Consider the following 6,000-nt stretch of genomic DNA (forward strand, 5'->3'; position numbering starts at 1 on the left):
TTAGTTGAAGAGCATAAGCTAAAAGACTTGCAAGATGTCTATGCTACACTCAAAGCCACTAGCGAACTTTGTGTTACTGCTTTGATTGCAGCATTTGACACCTTTGTGGTAGATCCTGATAGAGCCAAAGGGTTTTTGATCATGAATGAAGAGGAGAGACCATAATATGTTCGCATAAAGTTTCTACAGCTATAGTACCTTTTACTTCACATACTTTTATGACTGGTTTTATAATTTTTTAATGTTGCAACTTTGGTGATTAACATTCTGTCTAATGGTTATAGTACCTATGTTTTTGGCAACTATTTGTCAATAATTTTGGATCTGGATATATATTATATATTTTTGAAGCTTCTTTTAAATTGGATCTGGATTATACTCGCAACTGAAATGAGATGTTAGCCTCTATTGAAGAGCATGAATGTTAGCAGCCCGTGTATGCATATATTGGAATCAATTTGTTAGAAGCTAACCCTAGATTTATGTTGTGCTACTTTGTTGGTAATTTTTCAATTTATGAGTGATGGTGACCTTATGTGGATAAATTTTTCTTGGTGATTGTAAGTATTAGCTGTGATAGACCTATTAAATGTATTAAGATTTAGTGTTGTACTACTTTGTTGGTCATAGTTCTGTAACTTCTCGATTTATATGAGTGATGCTAACACTATGTTGATCCTATTCACATTTTGTTTGATGGTTATAGAAGCTTTAAGACTGTTTGAACCTGAAAGAAACTTGTGTTCACCCTTTTGCTGAATACATGTCGCCATGAGAGTGGATTTTCTTACGAGTTTTTTGGATTCAAACATTGTACTTCTCTTGCATTTTTGGCTTTGCTCCTTATCATTCATGAGCACTTTTTCTATTTTTTTAGAAAAACAAATGAAAACCTTTTGTTTAAATCAAATATCTAAAGTGATCCCATGCATATAACTGTTCCTTTGTCTTTATAGCTGCATGAAACTTTTTTGATCTTACCAATTTATTGATACAAGATACATGGCTATGTGTGATGTGCCAATTTTTGAATGCCCATGTGGTGCTAGGCCATGTCTAGTAAAAGTATTGCACACAGAAAAAAATCCAAGGCATCAATTTTTGAATTGTCCTGACAAAAAGAAGGTTATTAATGACATGCTATATATTATATCTTTCAAATTAATGACATGTAATCTCTTTGATATGAACTAATGTTGATTTTGTATTGTAGGGAAATGATGGTTGTGGATATTTTGAATGGGTTGATGTCCTCTATGCTCCAATTTCACATGATGAAGGAATTGCGGGCAAAATGCGTAAGGCACGAGAGGTGGGCAAGGATGGCATTGCTTTAGCCAAAGCTGAAAAACTAGATCAAGGAAATGAGTGCAGAAGGTGTAAGGCCCATGAGGCTGAAATAATCTTTTTACGCAGCCTTGTATGTGTAATTATTGGCCTTGTATGTTGGAACAATATGTGACAATGACCTTGTATACAGACAATTAGCAAATGGTTTGTAATGTAACGATAATATATAAAATGTATTTTGTTGTGTATGGAGTTAGTATTTTTGTTGTCACATTTTCAATCAAGCGAAAATGATATATTGAAATACATTTCATTCATGTTAAAAAACTTAATACTGATGATTTGGTTTTATATCTTCTGTTTGCTTGTGTGAAGCAAAACTGTGTAGATTGTTCAAGTATTGAATTTTCCTTTTTCTTTCAACTTCTTAGTAGCTCTCTCTGTCTAGTCGGTTGGGGTAGTTCAATTTCAAAAAGGAATAAATGCAATATACAACAACCATGATTTCAAAAAGCAATCTACAATAGCAATATACAACAACCAATATACAACAATATACATCAGCAAATTATTTATAATGTAATGATTTATGCAATATTTTTTTTTGGTATGGAGTTAGTATTTTTGTTGTGTAACATGGTTATAATACGATAAATTAAATCACATTTTGTGAAAAATGATATATTATAAATATATTTCATATGTTAAAAAACTAAATAAAAATAATAATGCTTATTTTGGCTAGTATTCCAATTCCACTACGTGCAACCAAATGGAGGAAATGTGTATTCTCATTAGGAATTCTTGGTCAACCAAACGGTCCCAAATCAAATTCCCTAATTATAATCTGGATTCCAAATTCAAGAATCCCAAAGTCAACATTCCGAATGCCAATGCTTAATTTATATTCCAGCAACCAAACGGGCCCTAAATGAACTCAAACTTCATAAATTGGGTTTGGCAAAATAAATAAAATTAAAAAGAAATTTTATTTTTCCAAATGAGATATTATGAGATATTTTAGGATATTTTAGAAAATAAAGTTAAATTTGAGTTAAAGGAAATTATTAGCTTTATTAAGTGATCCTAATTAGATTTGTGACTTTAGAAACTCTAATTGTGAAGATTTTCCTATTTATATAATTTATACAAAAAATTAATATTAGTTAAAATTCAAAATGAAATAAATAAAATTTAAATTAAAAAAAATCAAAATATGGAAACATGAGATCTTTTTGTAAATGAAGTCAAACTTCATAAGGTAGGTTTGGAAAAATAAATTAAATTAAAAAGAATTTATTTTTTCAAAATTAGATATTATGGGATATTTTAGTATATTTGAGAAATAAAGTCAAATTTGAGTTAAAGAAAATTAGAAACATTTTAAAGTGATCATAATTAAATTTACTCTAATTGAGAAGATTTTTCTATAAAAGAGATTTTATATTCATTTTTAAAGGAGATGCTTGTGTATAACAAGTTGGAAAATTTGAAGGAGAGTTTGGAGAGAAAATTAGAAAATTGGATGAGAATTTAGAGATAAAATTGGGCATATTTGGAAGGGGAAATTGGAGAGCAAGTTGGGTGAGTTTGCAAGGAGGATTCCACATACTGGATTGAAGAACAAACAGTCTTCAAATGGGAAAACCTCAGTGAATATGATTATTTATGTATTTGGACTTTCACATCTAATAATCGATCTATAATTTCTGATTGGAATCAATCTTGATTAAGAATATCAGTTTGAATATTAATATTTTTTAATTTGGTTGTTTTATTTTAAAGAAGAATTCAAATCATGTTGATATTTAGATTGACTCTTTATAGATTTAATTTTGAAATAAAAAAATTAACTCATTATTCAATTTGGATAAACTAAGTTTATGAACTTAGTCATAAATAAATAAATTTATATTAAACAATTAAGTTATTAGGAGAAAGTAATAACGTGATCTAATGTTTGGGATTTGAATGCATAAATGTAATAGAATTATTTTGATAAAGAAGCTAGACTTTTATAAGGGTTTTGACTTTGTTTAAACAACCAAAGTTTTATTTTCTCTATAACACTTATGTGTGATTTTTGCATTCCTTATGTTGGGTGTTTGGGGTTATAAGTAATTCTATTACAAGTGTAATCTAGAGGCTTGGGAAGTTTAATTTGGGTGATATTATTATAAAAATCTTTTAGAGTCTCAATTAGATTGTTAATGATTCTATGTTTTCTCTTAGTATTTTTTTTACATAAACATAATCATGCATCGATCTTTATTTCTTGTAACCAGTAGAAGGCGACAACCTTTAATGTGTTGTATATGATCTACCTAGTCACTTTGTGTGTAATATTACAATAATCCTATGTTATGGTTATTTATCTCTATGAGATTTTGATAATCCAATATGGAGATAAAGTTTATTGTTGTTAAGGATTTATATGCCTATGAATTGTTATTATACTTGAAATGTCCATTATGGGATGGGTAAATATTGATTTTTTCTATAATGAGATAGATAGTTGAATTCTTGTATAGGATGTGAGAATTTGGACTTGGTTTATGATGATTATGACTATCATTGATTTATGAAAGTTTTTGTAAACTTTGACTTTGTTTTCTCTCTTATCTATTTGAACCTAGTGTAGGCAATCTAGGTGTGTATAGGGGGAGTTCCTTACAATGATGGTCAACCCACTAAGTGGAAAACCATGGCATCTCATTGGAATTTATTTGATATAAGAGATAACAATACATTCATGGATTTTGAGTTTTTAAATGAATAAAAAAGATGTGTTCCTCACCCATGCCTCAAGTGCTTGTAAAGGCTGGGATGGGAGTCGAAGAAGGTGCTTACCTATCCAGAGAGACATCTAGGAAGCATAGTTAATTACCTTATCTGTACAAAAGATCGTTAATGCAATATAGAGTCAATAGGGACAAGGGTCCAAAGAGACTGTTGGGTTACATTAGAGTTGACTCATGTGATGAAATTTCCCATTATGCATTGTAGATTCATGCATGTATGGTTTCCTCTTGAAAAGTAAAGTTATCGTCTTGACTGTATTCGTAGAACTATTTTATAGAAAGCTTTTGGGATTACCATACTTAGTTACCTAGTTGTATCTTATGAATTGTTTATTTAGGTTCACGAGGTCAAGTGGCAGTGGACTTCTTACCATTTGACTTCCAATAGATTTTTACCAGTACTTATGCTATAAGATTCTTGATGTACTTATTTTTTCATACTCATCACTCTCAAAAACTTGTTCCTTTCTCTTGATGTATTTAATCCATGTATCTTGTATGATTAAAGTACGTTGGATATCATGGTTTATGTGTACTTATATTATTCTAGCATACCCTATAGCTTGTGTAGTGAATGTCTTGTATTAAGATTATTTTGTGGAATCAATTTAATGATGAAATTTATATTGAAATAATGGTACATTCAGTAAGATGATGTATTTATAATCTTTATGATTGAGTAACAATGATCTTCTAATTAAAGTGGACACTTAACTTAATGAATAAAAACTCAATACATGTAGTGCCTTATCTAGGAATCCTAGAGGAATGTAACCTATATTGATAACATTAATTATGTGAATATAATATATTATCTTTGTATTGCTTCTGCACCGTGCTAAATATTGTTATATAAACTTTGAGAAAAATGTTTAGTCAGCTTAGGGACATTAGAAGGTTAATTTATCTAGGATCTTGAGGGGGGGAATTACAAACTACATTCACTTATACATTGCTCAAGTTACCTTTTTTATCACTTAGTGTTAATTTAAAGAAAAAAATATTAATGTTAGGGTAGATTTAAGATTGTAATGGTAAACAAAGAATTTACCTACCACTTAACCCATGCAATTAATGTTCATGACTTGTTCACCAATAATTATATTCTTATCATTCTCATGTCTAGCTACATATGTAACATACCAGCTAGTATAACCAACACTTAATCACCTTTGGAATCACAATAAGTGACTTACCAGTTTAGACTTGGGGACTAGTGTAAGATTTTCCTTGTATATATAATCCCTTAAGCTATGATAGCCTAGTTTGTCTCAAAGGTCTCATCATGACCAATGAGCTCACAACCTCTATAGGTTTAGCTACCTCTGCTTCATCAATTTTCTTGCTCCAAAATTTGTTGAAGTCCTTACTGTCTTCTTCTTGGTTTATTTCCTTTCTCTTCTCTTTCCTATGAGGGTATCGATCATTCAACCCATTTTTCACCCAGAAATCTATGGCAAGATGACCAAATTTTGTTGCCGTTGTAAGAAGTCATGTATCTTATACGTCTCCAAGGTCCAATTTTTTCTTCTTTGATCCATCCTTAACTTGCAATATGTTGGAAGGTGTTCATGGTTTCATAGGTTGTGAATACCTCAGTCTGTGTGGTAAACCTGTCCCTCCTAATGGGACTTGTTGAATTCAGGGATGATTGGTTTGATCTCACCTTGAATCTACAATCTTCAACCTTGTGTCCATACTTGTTATCATAGTAACAATATTTTTTAATCCCTTTCTCATTGAAATGAGACATGCACTCTTTTACTATATGACCATACTAGTCACACTTGTGATAATATCCATCAAAGGTACATTGGATACCAGTAAATACTTGTTTGTACCAACATAAATTTGAAGTATTTCTTACTTTAACACAATAATAACAAATGGGTTTGTTGGGTTTCATACA

The sequence above is a fragment of the Cupressus sempervirens genome, chromosome 5 (genome assembly GCF_028749045.1).
Source record: "Cupressus sempervirens isolate cs-2001-9-10 chromosome 5, ASM2874904v1, whole genome shotgun sequence".
In the NCBI taxonomy this organism is placed as follows: domain Eukaryota; kingdom Viridiplantae; phylum Streptophyta; class Pinopsida; order Cupressales; family Cupressaceae; genus Cupressus; species Cupressus sempervirens.